This window comes from Saccopteryx leptura, chromosome 1 (genome assembly GCF_036850995.1).
Source record: "Saccopteryx leptura isolate mSacLep1 chromosome 1, mSacLep1_pri_phased_curated, whole genome shotgun sequence".
Lineage (NCBI taxonomy): Eukaryota > Metazoa > Chordata > Mammalia > Chiroptera > Emballonuridae > Saccopteryx > Saccopteryx leptura.
In genome coordinates this window covers 80670236-80683982 of record NC_089503.1, presented here as the reverse complement: position 1 = coordinate 80683982, position 13747 = coordinate 80670236, and the positions used below count along the sequence as shown (strand labels likewise).

At 38.8% G+C, this 13747-nt stretch overlaps 1 long non-coding RNA gene across 1 annotated transcript; it reads right to left on the bottom strand.

Moving 5' to 3' along the window:
• Positions 1–4297: 4297 nt before the first annotated feature.
• LOC136388931 (uncharacterized) lies at positions 4298–13535 on the bottom strand. Its single transcript, XR_010748223.1, has 3 exons — positions 13240–13535; positions 7187–7322; positions 4298–5194 (listed from the first exon to the last, which is right to left on the bottom strand). It is a non-coding gene; the product is annotated as an uncharacterized lncRNA (long non-coding RNA).
• Positions 13536–13747: the final 212 nt, after the last annotated feature.

Here is a 13747-nt window from a genome sequence, read left to right as displayed (position 1 = left end):
TATTCTTTAAAAATGTTAGTGGATAGTACCTCTTAAAAAGAAAGGAGGGATTGTTCCCAACATAAAAGTGTATCTAGCATAGTGTAAAAAACCAGAATTCCTAGGAATTTTATAACTAGGTCATGAACTCGATTTAAAGGGGGAATTGAAACATTGAGGGTCACAAATGGAAAGGACCGACTCAATGGAATACATGGAAGGCACTGTCAGAAACTAGGGGTAGCCCACTCAGGTTTACATTTCACTTCCCTAGAGAAGCCTAGATCAGGTTAGATTCCCTTCTTGTGCTTGCCCTACCATAATATTCATTACATATTGGCATTGCTTTTTAAAGTCCATTCTGTGCTAGGTTATAAATTCTGTAAGACCCTGACTCTCAGTCCATCCCTTTATCTCTGTGACTAGCTACGTGCTTGGCACTTGGTAGGTACTCCAGAAAGACATGCTGAGTGAATGAGTGCATGAATTCAAGAATGAATTAAGTAATGAACATGGAATTAGGAGATGATTTCATCATATACTGTCTGTATTGTTCTCTAATATTTATATAAGGGTTAATCCTATCTTCCTGTTGACTTATAAATAGCATTGAGAAACAGCAACATTTGTATCACGGTTCTATCATTGCTACAAAGAGGCATCTGGTTAAAGGCATAAATGTTTAAAAGATCTTTCTGAGCTCTTTGCTAATAATCCTTTTTACCTTCTAGTCTCCATTTTCTATTAATCTTCTACCAACGCAGAGATTATACCTCAGTCTCATTATTAGCTCATAAACTGTCTTTTGTTATTTTTATCACCAGGACTCACTACTTGGTAGGGGTCCAATAAATAAATGAGTGAATAAAAGAATATCTGGATAGTATATATTTCAAAGTGTATTCTTCCAAATTTGCAGCCTTCCAGAATCTCACAAATTGCTGTTGTGATTCCAAGCTTGCAATTCATGTAGGAATGCATTAACCCAAGCCAACATTTTATCTTTAAAATTACTGTCTTTGTTATACCACGCACATAAATACTGGAAGTTTCTTCTTGGTAACAAGATACATTTTACATTTGCATGAAAATGTTTTTACAATTCTAAGACAATTTGGGAACTTCTGTTGGTAAAAACATGTTCACTTGCTTTCTAGTTAACAAAGTCTAATACTTCCAATCATTTCATCCAACAAGCTTTTGAGCACCTCCTTGGTTCCAAGTACTTGAAATACTCAGATGAATAAGAGGTGTCCTGAAGATGCTCAAAGCCTGTGTGGACCACAGTCACAATCAAAGCGCTTGAAAGTTGAAGTATAGCCTGTTCTAAGGGTCCCGTCACTCTCACCTCAGTCCTACAAGTTGATTCCTTGCAAAGCCCTCCCAATAGAACACTACTTCATCTAAATTCTGAGTCTACAAGTTATACTCTTCTGTACTTCTGTAATGACATCCTACTCCCAAACTTTCTCTCATAAAGATTTTTTAATTTTATTCATCTACTTCGCCTTTTAACGCATAGACAGCCAACATATTTCACAATAATCTTTCTTTAACATATATGAAATATTTCTGTCTCAGTTTCCTCATCACCAAAAGAAGGCTATTGAAAATTTGGGAGAGTGAATTTGGAATATCAAGGAGAGAAACAAACTAACAGGACAAATGATCCCTGAGGGAACACAGGAAAGCCAGTACAACTCCAGGGATTTTTGAGAATAGAGAGGCTTTTTCTTTCTCCCTGTCCACTTGAAATTCTCCTACCTCGCCTACATCCTACTCGTGCTAGTCTCTCATGAAAACACTAAGACAAAACCAATCCACAGAATTTTAAAGTTTTTAAAGATCTTCAAAACTCTCTACTCAGACATGGGTTAACCATGAATTTAATGAAGTTTAAACATTAGAATGAGTCTCTAGTATTGGTATCTTTTAAGTCCCTGAGAGAGACCTCAGTAATATGTTCATAAATGGTCAGATTTTTAATTAAATTCCAAAAGTAAGATATTTTAACCATTGTTGGTAAATACAACAGTCTCTTTGCCCTCTAATTCACCTCCTTTAAACTCTCCCTCTTTCTGGAGAAATTGGGGAAGCGATGGGTATTTTTGTTGATCTGGCTAAGGGGAAGTTGAAATGGAGATACTTTGAGCTTGGGTTTAGTGAGTTATATAGATATGTGTGGTTCAGTCATTTCATAGTGTGGTTATTTAGACTTGTCCCAATGTAAGAATGGGATCTAAAAATATTTCCACTGTCCAACAGGCCAATTCACCAGCATCATATCACAAAGATGTAGGCTGTTTCATGATGCTAATGTGTCCTGGGGCACTCAGTACTGAAAATGTATGCTAGGGGAAAGATCAAATAATCTTTTTATTCTCTCCAAAGAAGGTAATATAGCAAACATCATTGTCATATGAAGAGGAAATCAGATTATGCAAAACATAAGGGAAAAGTAATATAGGGTAGTGTCAGATAATTAATAAACATTTATTCATTGAGCAGCAAGGAGGTTGGCAGAGTTCTTCAAATAAAAAAATAAAAACTCTCACTTTACGACTAAAAAAAAAACCCCAACATTTATTTATTTGGATTTTTGTAGTGTTTTGGTATTTTCAGCTTTTAAAAAATTATTTTGATTTTGTTGTTGATCTTAAATAAGTATTCACTATCATAATTAATTTTACATCTCTAGTTTTATATGTTTTTCTTAAAGAAGGTTCTCATATTATATAAGCTTCAGTGCCCTTAAAACCTAAATCTGGCCCTGATTCTTAACTGTATCACCCTCCATATTTAACAGCTGAGGAAACTGAGGGTATCACATGGTTCACAGCAGTACTAAATTAAACCCTAGGTCCCCTGATCTTGTCTATTGCTATTTCTACTATCCCACATTATCTTACTTTTGAGAAGTACCTCAAAAATCAAAGATTTTCACTCTGGGGGGGGGGGGGGGGGAAGAAGCAAATAAAAGAATTCCCTGACCATGGTGTATAATAATAGCAAAAACTTAAATAGCATTTCTTATATGGTAGGCATTATTTTAAAGTGCTTAACATATAACTCATTTAATCCTCTAACAACTCTATGATTAAGTAATATTAATACACTCATTTTTTTTTACTATCCTTATTTTTCTTTTTTTTTCTTTTTCTTTTTTTTTTTTTTTTTCATTTTTCTGAAGCTGGAAACGGGGATAGACAGTCAGACAGACTCCCGCATGCGCCCGACCGGGATCCACCCGGCATGCCCACCAGGGGCGACGCTCTGCCCACCAGGGGGTGATGCTCTGCCCATCCTGGGCGTCGCCATGTTGCGACCAGAGCCACTCTAGCGCCTGAGGCAGAGGCCACAGAGCCATCCCCAGCGCCCGGGCCATCTTTGCTCCAATGGAGCCCTGGCTGCGGGAGGGGAAGAGAGAGACAGAGAGGAAAGCGCTGCGGAGGGGTGGAGGAGCAAATGGGCGCTTCTCCTGTGTGCCCTGGCCGGGAATTGAACCCGGGTCCTCCGCACGCTAGGCCGATGCTCTACCACTGAGCCAACCGGCCAGGGCACTATCCTTATTTTTCAATGATGAAAACTGATACAGAGAAAAGTTCAGTGCATCAAGGTCACAGAATGTGCGGAGAACATAACATCCTTTGTATTTTGGCAGCTAACAGCAACCATTTTTTTTTTTTGTATTTTTCTGAAGCTGGAAACAGGGACAGTCAGACAGACTCCCGCATGTGCCCAACTGGGATCCATCCGGCACGCCCACCAGGGGGCAATGCTCTGCCCACCAGGGGGCGATGCTCTGCCCCTCCGGGGCGTCGCTCTGTTGCGACCAGAGCCACTCTAGCGCCTGGGGCAGAGACCAAGGAGCCATCCCCAGCGCCCGGGCCATCTTTGCTCCAATGGAGCCTCAGCTGCGGGAGGGGAAGAGAGAGACAGAGAGGAAGGAGAGGGGGAGGGGTGGAGAAGCAGATGAGCGCTTCTCCTGTGTGCCCTGGCCGGGAATCGAACCCGGGACTTCTGCACGCCAGGCCGACGCTCTACCACTGAGCCAACCGGCCAGGGCCAACAGCAACCATTTTTTTGAGGACTTCCAATGTTCTAGTCACTTTGTTGAAAACTATAGTGTATTACTCATTAGCATTATTATTCCACTTAACAGATGAGAAAACTGAAGCATAAAAAAAATTAAGTTGCCCAAGGTCACGTATCTACTCAAATCCACATCTGACTCCTGAGCCAGGGCTATTAGCCTGTACAGGATAATACCCATCACAGAGAACACCCTCTAGGTACTTCCTTCCAATATTGCCACATTTTCAGCTCCTTTTTCCTAAAGTCCCAATGAGAATGGAAATGTAGACAGAGTTAGAATAAGGAATGGGGATAAAGCATAAAGAACATAATAGTTCCTTTTTAAGAGATCTCTCTTTCTCTCTTATACACACACACATATGTGTGAGGGTGCCTAGTTCCACATCTTGATACTCCTTGCACCTGACCTGTCTTCAACTTTTGATGTCACCTGGAAATGACAAGTTTATTTTACATTCATATTCTACAGTAAAGTTAGGTGACAATCAGCAGGTCAGTAATTTAGATGGTGGAACACATTTATAGAAGTGGCAAATCCTTACACATGTCAAGAAATAATGTAAATAAAGTGGCAAAATGGGGTAAAGCGGCCAAGGGAGTGACAGAAATCTTGGTAAACTGGAAATACTTGTTTAAACCCAAACTGCAGGTGCCAGGCTCCCGTAGACGGTTTCCATGGGGCAGTGTGAGCCCAACATGACCACATCTCACAATTTTACAAAAGAAACTAGAAATCCAGATTTTTGGTGTGAAATCTCCTAAATTGCAAATATTTTAAAGTTACTTCATTTTTTTTTTAAGCACTTTGCTGGATAACATTGTGCAGGCAGGTCAAACAACAACAAACCCTGTAGACACAATCTTCTTTCTATGAGGAAAACTCTGAAAACTCAGAGTTCCTATTCAGGAAACTCTGAAATGGGAAGTTAGAAGACAAAACTGGCAGAAACTTGGATCTTGATGGAATATTTGTCCTTTGAGAAATGAGCTATGGTAAGACTAATTTTCTTGGTGGAGGTGGGTGATTGAGGGGGTGGGGTGGGCGTGGGCACCAAAGCAGTGGCCTTTTGGTATCAGATCTTCGGTCATTCCTCCTTTAGGGTAATACTGGTGTTGGGCCCTGGGAAGAAATAGTAGGACTTTAATTAATATCTCAGAGGGAGCAATAATTTACAATTGTGTAAAGTGCAAATTTCTTTGTGCACAAAACAAATATCTGTCTTTGTAAATTTGTAAATAATGTAGCACTTTGCCCGGAATTCAAGCCCTTCGGGTGTCCCAGGAGTGAGAAAAAGAAGTCTGAGGAAGCAGAATGTAAGAAAATGACCTATTGTCTCAAGAAATGGAATTTAAAATATATCTTTAGTAATTTTTTTTTCAATTGAATCCTTAGTTAGAACTATAAATGGGGCCCAGTTCTTAGGTCAGTAGAATGAAGATATCTAGAGAAGTAAACAATTTCAAGTCCAAAAGTCACAGCCTGCTGTTAACAGGGTAACTTTTTTCAAAAGTGCTGAACATAAAATTTTGCCCCCAACCCTGGGTTTGTGGCAAGAACTTTCATTTTATAAAAAAGATAGCAAGCTTGGTGCCACAGTAATTATTATATTCAATGTCAGAGAAGGAACTGGTAACAGAAAAGAACATTAATCTCTCTGCACCACAGCAATAGTTTTTTTCTTCTTGAAATGTTCAATTCACAAATATTGGGCCCCTTTTATAAACTTCTGTAGCTATTCTTGAAGAGATGCTTTGGATGACTAACGTATGGAAAGTAAGGGCCAAACTCATTATTTTCTCCTACATTTCTCTGTGGGTTGAGCTAGGAGTTGAAAATACAAAGTGAATGTAGCTTGGTCCCTGCCTTTAAGAGGTTCACAGTCTAATGACAAAAAATAGAATTTAAATCAATCATTTCAATACCGAGTTTGATGCCAAAGAAGAAATATGAGAAAGGCACCACAGACAATTTGACAAGTGCTTGACTATTCCAGGAGATCTTTCAACAGAGGGAAATCACCAGGAAGAAAACATTAAAGAAGAGGTGAGTGGATTATTGACAGGCCTAATGTAGGAGAATGACAGATCAGATGTGTGCTTTCAGATGCTCTCCAGTCTTCTTATGCATTGTGAGATGAGTGCAAATTGGCTAAACCTTTCCACGAGATATTTTAGCAAATTACATCAAGAGCCTTAACATTTATTCATTATTTCTGTTAGAAGTTCCATGTCTAGGAATCAGAGATGCTGCCAGAAACTTACATATGAGGAAGCTTTCTAAAGCATTATTTATAACCATAAAAATATAAATAAATAAACCAGAAACAACCTACATGTTCAATAATAGAATAATGGTTAAATAAGTTATGGTACATCCAAGCCACGTGATTTCATGAACTACTTGTAAGGGGGGAAATTTTTTTTAAATATTTCTTTCTTTCTTTTTTTTAAAGCATTTACCGTATTTTTCACTCCATAAGACGCACTCCCCCCCCCCCCCCAAAGTAAAGGGCAAAATGCTCATGGATCTTATGGAGTGAAAAATACAGTATTTTATTTTATTTTTTTATTTTTTTTTTATTTTATTTTATTTTATTTTTTTGTATTTTTCTGAAGCTGGAAACGGGGAGAGACAGTCAGACAGACTCCCGCATGCGCCCGACCGGGATCCACCCGGCACGCCCACCAGGGGCAACGCTCTGCCCACCAGGGGGCGATGCTCTGCCCCTCCGGGGCGTCGCTCTGCCGCGACCAGAGCCACTCTAGCGCCTGGTGCAGAGGCCAAGGAGCCATCCCCAGGGCCTGGGCCATCTTTGCTCCAGTGGAGCCTTGGCTGCGGGAGGGGAAGAGAGAGACAGAGAGGAAGGAGGGGAGGGTGGAGAAGCAAATGGGCTCTTCTCCTATGTGCCCTGGCTGGGAATCGAACCCGGGTCCCCCGCACGCCAGGCCGACGCTCTACCGCTGAGCCAACCGGCCAGGGCTACAGTATTTTATTAAATATTTTAACATACCATTTGGTTCAGAATATTTTTTTTCTTATTTTCCTCCTTAAAACCCTAGGTGTGTCTTATGGTCAGGTGCGTCTTATGGAGCAAAAAAATATGGTGCTTACTGATTTTTAGTGAGGGAGGAAGGAAAAGAGAGACAGGAACATTGATCTGTTCCTGTATGTGTCCTGACCAGGGATCAAACCAGCAACCTCTGTGCTTCAGGATGATGCTCTAACCAAGTGAGCTATCCAGCCAAGCCTAAAAGAAATATTTCAAGACAAACAAAACTGATTTTTTTAAATGATGTAAACCATTTAATAAAATATTATCCTAACTTAGTAACAAAAAATAAATTAACAGGTAGTTCTCAACATTGGTTGCAATTTACACCCATATCCCACATTTGTGAAGCTCTTTCTTATTTAGACATACCAGACAACAAAGGGGTGGAATTTCTCTTTGCTCTGTGTGAAATCAAGAGAATTGACTTTTGTTTCCTGTATGAGGAATAGAACCAAAAAAAATAAAATAAAATGAAGGTACTATAGCCAAGCAACTGAATTACTAAAATCAAGGAGTTTGAGGTATGAGAAAACACTTTTATTCTTGTTCTAACTAGCCTGGGAACTTAGACTTTTGAATTTTCCAGTCCTACATCAATGCCTGGATATACACCAAAGCCCTAGATAACCCTCCGATTGTACCCTGAAGGACTAAGGAAAGAATCTTCATGTATCCAGACCACCAGTCATGTAGAAGATTACCATTTTGGACTAAGCCAGAGGCTAAGATTGCAGGACTGATTCTTCTCCAGCATGTACTTTTCACTTATGTAGAACCCTCAGCTTTTCTTTCTACTTTGGAAAACTCTAGGCATTGCCTTGTTGTGTTTCTATAGTAGTTTGCAAATCCTAAACTAAGTCCCTTGAATAAATCTTTATCATTTATTGCTAGCAAAGTCTCCAGAGTTTTTTCCGTTCATTTGATATATATGGCATCAGTGTCATGGAATCTGAGGAAGGCTCTGCTTCAATTCTGGTGCCCTTAGACTGGATGGAGTAAAGTAACTAACTGCTTGAGACCTTTGTGCTCCCTTTCGCCCCAACTGCTCTGGGACTACAGTGGCGAGTTCTCTCAGTTCCAAACCTTCCTGCTTCAGTTGAGATTCAGCGCTTTTATTCTTGGGTCCTCTGGTAAAGATTTTTTTGCAACGGGGTGCCCTGTTTTTAAGTCTGTTATGGAGGGGTAACTCCATTCTGGATTGCTAGCTAGATTTATGGTTCATCCTCTGCTCAGTATTTTTAGATGGATTTCTGATATGAGGGACAACTTGGAATCACAGTGACCACTCTGGGGATTTTTCAAAATCCCAAAATGAGTATATTTATGTACACAATTAGAGAATCTTAGAAATGTTAAACAAGCTGAATGAGAAGCATTTTTCAATTAGTACTTAGAGGCCTCTAAGAAATTAAATGCCTCTAAAATAGCCTTAACTGCTCTTTTATCTTCTTGTCTAATCCTGACAGATTTGGGGAAAATTTATCTTTTTTTTTTTTTTTTTTGTATTTTTCTGAAGCTGGAAACGGGGAGGCAGTCAGACAGACTCCTGCATGCCCCCGACTGGGATCCACCCGGCCCGCCCACCAGGGGGCGATGCTCTGCCCATCTGGGGCGTCGCTCTGTCGTGACCAGAGCCAGTCTAGCGTCTGGGGCAGAGGCCAAGGAGCCATCCCCAGAGCCCGGGCCATCTTTTGCTCCAATGGAGCCTGGCTGCGGGAGGGGAAGAGAGAGACAGAGAGAAAGGAGAGGGGGAGGGGTGGGGAAGCAGATGGGCGCCTCTCCTGTGTGCCCTGGCCGGGAATCGAACCCGGGACTTCCACATGCCAGGCCGACGCTCTACCACTGAACCAACCGGCCAGGGCAGGGAAAATTTATCTTTAGCACAGAATCTTCACCCTTTAGTAGGAAAGTCTAGCTAGTTATATATACAAACATTTTAGTACTTTCTCTTGTGCCTTTTAAATAAAATGAACCAACTTAGCCAAAATAAGTTAAAACTCTACTGGCCATTTGGGAAAATCTTTGGCTCTATCCCTCAAAGGGCCTCCTTAAAACAGAATCCCAAACCTCTTGGGCACAACAGAACACATTCTCTCACTGACAATTGCACCGATTCTAAAAGGCAAATTCACTTTAAAATTAGTCCTAAAGGGTCCCTAAAAGAAACGTTGGTCATCTGAGCAGGTGCTTTAAAATTTCTTACTATTTCTCCCTCATGAAATATAGTATTTCAAAAAATTTAATAACTCTATGACTAGAAATTTGGTGAAATGAGAAAATAAAAATTCAAAGCTTAATAGGAATTTTTTAAAAGCCTCCTCCCTTAAGCCAAAATAAAACTATATACCCAGAGGGAAAGAAGCAAATTAGGAAGATGTAGTTGGATGGGTAGATCCCCAAACTTCATGGTGGTTAAATTACAATCCAACTCTTTGGAGGAATTGAGGAGCAACAGTCTTAATCTTACAAATCTTTGTGAAACCAGAAATGCAACTCTAGAAGCAGTTCAAAGCCTATCTATCTTTACCAACCTCAATTCCTCAGACTACAGAAAAAGAAAAGAAAAAAAAACAGAAAACAAGGGTTTTTAAAGCACAAACTGCTGATCCGGCTCCAAGACTCCTTGCCAAGGGCAAATACAAATCTTAATTGTCTACTCCACAAATATTAAGAAAAAGCCTTTAACCTTAACCATCTGAACAAATAAACTTTACTGTCATAAATTAGTGGGTTTGGCCTTATTGTACCTACCCCATGGCTGAAATTTTAAAAACAAATCTCTTGGGTATCTGTTTATATCTGTCTGTATGTTCACAGGTGCTGTATGCTACTTTCTATTTTCGAATGTATTACTAATCTGTAAAAGCTGTTTAATTGTCTTGTGTTTATATAAAAATTCTCAAAAATATCATAGAAACTAACCCACATGGTTTTCAGAATCACTTAATCTGAGAAAGTATTTCATAGTAAAGCTGGTCTGAGCTTGGATTGGTTAAATAATGTCTTTAGAGTTATCAGAATTAAGTATAATACTTTTATTTTACCTGGGATTACAAAAAGAAGTTCATATTAACTCTATTACAAAATTTGTCAGCAGGACAAACAGCTTCAGATAATAATTAGTCAATTACTATTATTGCCTGATATCTGATAGAGTTTTCATAGGTAATCTAAACATGATTATTAAGAATTAATAATCTAAAAAACCAGGAACTGTATTATTCCATACGTAGGTGGGACATAATAGTGAAACTAAGAGACATTGATAAGAGTGTGGTGGTTACGGGGGGGAGGGGGGAATGAGAGAGGGAAAAGGGGTGAGGAGGGGCACAAAGAAAACAAGATAGAAGGTGACAGAGGACAATCTGACTTTGGGTGGTGGGTATGCAACATAATTGAACAACAAGATAACCTGGACTTGTTATCTTTGAATATATGTATCCTGATTTATTGATGTCACCCCATTAAAAAAATAAAATTATTATAAAAAAAATAATAATAATAATAAATAAATAAAAGAATTAATAATCTAAGTAAATGTAAGATAAAAAGTTTTTCAGTTGGTATTTAGAGGCCTACAAGAAAGTAAATGACTCTAAAATAGCCTTAACTGCTCATTTTCTAACCATGACAGCTTTGGGGAAAATTTATCTTTAGCATGTAATCTTCATCCTTTAGATAAAAATGTTTTAGCAATAATTATATGTTATATATACTTAAAATAGTTTTCAAAAATCTTTTGTTAACTTGAAACTTTAAAGTTTTGCCAATTATGTTAAATAAGTTAAATTCATTGAATATCAAGATCATTTCCAAATAAGGGAAAATACTGAAATACTAATTGTTGTGCTAAATAAGTCTATGTTTACCTACTTTTGACTTCTTATTACAGAGAAACTGTAAGATAAATTTGGATCTGTTCATAAACATGGTTTGTGTTTTGTGAGGAAGCATGTTTCTAAAAATCAGGAAATATATTTGCAAGTAAAAGAGACTTTGTTTCTAAAGGCTATAAAGTGTATTCCTAAATTTGCCAATCTAAAGAATGCTAATTGCCTACTTTTTAGTTGTCATTAGAAATGAGGCTTTTAAAGATTAGGAGTTCTAATTAATATGAAAGAAAATAATGTATTTCAAGTAGAAAAAGGTATAAAGCATGAAAATGCATTTTTGAGAAAAAGAAAAGAAAATGGTTTGTTCTAGGTGGAAGAGGGTACAGGGAAAATAAATGGTGGACAAACACTTGACTTGGGGGGCTGAACACAGTACAGTGTACAGAAGATGTGTTGTAGAATTGTGCGCCTGAAACCTGTATAATTTTGTTAACCAGTGTCACCCTAGTAAATTCAATTAAAAAATAAATTAAATAAACTGGTTATTTCTAATGAGTAAGAAGACACAAACTAAGAGGGACAAGGAAAGGTGTAGATTGTGAAAAGAAATCTTGGACAAGAAATTTAATGTATGGCCCTGGCCGGTTGGCTCAGCGGTAGAGCGTCGGCCTAGCGTGCGGAGGGCCCGGGTTCGATTCCCGGCCAGGGCACACAGGAGAAGCGCCCATTTGCTTCTCCACCCCTCCGCCGCGCTTTCCCTCTCTGTCTCTCTCTTCCCCTCCCGCAGCCAAGGCTCCATTGGAGCAAAGATGGCCCGGGCACTGGGGATGGCTCTGTGGCCTCTGCCTCAGGCGCTAGAGTGGCTCTGGTCACAACATGGCGATGCCCAGGATGGGCAGAGCATCGCCCCCTGGTGGGCAGAGCGTCACCCCTGGTGGGCGTGCCGGGTGGATCCCAGTCGGGCGCATGCGGGAGTCTGTCTGACTGTCTCTCCCCGTTTCCAGCTTCAGAAAAATGAAAAAAAAAAAAAAAAAGAAAGAAATTTAATGTACGATCAAGCCAGGTAAGACTGAATGAATTTGTAAGAAGGATTTTTTAAAAATAAGCTTTAATAACAATAGCATACTAAAATAATATTTTTTCATCTGCCTAAAAAAAAAGTTTCTTGGACTATTGGTCTGCTTCTGATAAGATATTGTGAAAAGTTTTCTGCCAAGAAAGCAGAGTTTCTGTGTTTTATTAAAATAATCTTGTGTGTTTTATGTCATCTTAATCAGGCCTTCGATTAGTTAAGAAAACTGAATCTTCTCAATGGTAAGAGCTAAGATTATTTCTTTGAAATCTGTTATTGTTACTTTGATCAAATAGGTAGTTAAGTATTTTATAATAATTTGAGATTCTGTTTAGCGAAATGTATAAACATTAAGCTTTCTCTATGTATGTTCATATAATGTATGTTATAAATGCTCCAGAAATTGTGTGAAATTTCTGGAATTCTGATATGTCCTGGCATAAGATGTTTGTCATCAAAACTGAGGCTCACATTAAAAGGACTGAACCTGAGTACCGAGGAAATCCCCTAGCTAACTTTCACACAAAGGCAGCAGCAACAAAAATCTATAAAGATCATAGCATATGTCCTGGCTAGGTAGTACAATTGATTAAAGCATCATCTGGATGGTTGCGGATTTGATCCCTAGTCAGAGTGCAAGAATCAAGGATACAAGAATCAACCAATGAATGCATAAATAAGTGGAACAACAAGTAAGTGTTTTCTCTCCCCCCCCCCCCCACTCTAAAACCAATAAATAAAAAAATTTAAAAGAAAAAGATTGTGGCACATGTGGATGAAGTCCATCCTGCTTCTGCAGAAATGACGGAGTGCCAGACTTTTGCTATCTTCATGTCCTTGTAACGTAGCAACAATCTGCTCCTAAATCAGAGAAACTAAGATGGGCAACTATGGCTGTAAGTTAGAGAAACAGTTGGAGCTCTGGGAAACCCAAGGCAACTGCTTGGTTCCTTTGAGCTCCCTGGCATACCCCATTTTCAGTTTTGCATTCCTTCATCCAGCACAGTGCATTTAATCTCAGTGTGGGTTATCAATTTTTTCTTGTTGTTGTGTGTATGTTTTCCAGATGGTTTGAAGTCTTCCTCTGCTGCAAAGCTGATGCCCTCACAGTGGCAAAGAAATTATTAAAAAATGTGTTTCCCACTTGGGACATATCGTCCACAATTTTTAGTGTTGACATCCAGTTGACAGAGAAAATCATACAAACCTTGGTGGAAAGCTTTGCAAACTTCCTGGAATTATCACTGACCCTATCACCCTGAATCATCAGGCAAGGTCAGGAGAAGTAGTGGAAAAATTGATTTCACAAAACTGTTAACAAAAAGATCAAGATCAACAAGAATTAAAAACATGGGTCTGAATGAACTGATAAGGATAATTACACTTTTTATGACGTTTTGTTTGAAATATTTCTTTAATCTTGTTTTTCACATACAAGAAAACCTTTTCTCCTAAGCTACCTATAACTTAGAACAATTTTGTAAACTACACATTGTGAGCAAAATTGAAACATTTATCTTTTTCTCCTTACCTCCAAAATTCATAAACTCTCAGTGAGTCTTCTTATTTTTACAGCAATATTATTATTTGTATAAGTTCAATAAGACTCTATTCTCCTTATAATAGGACATAATTGGAAACTGGTTATATTACCAAGGCTTTTACTGCAATGTCATATTTGAAAAAGACATGCACAGACTTAGATATGACCAGAG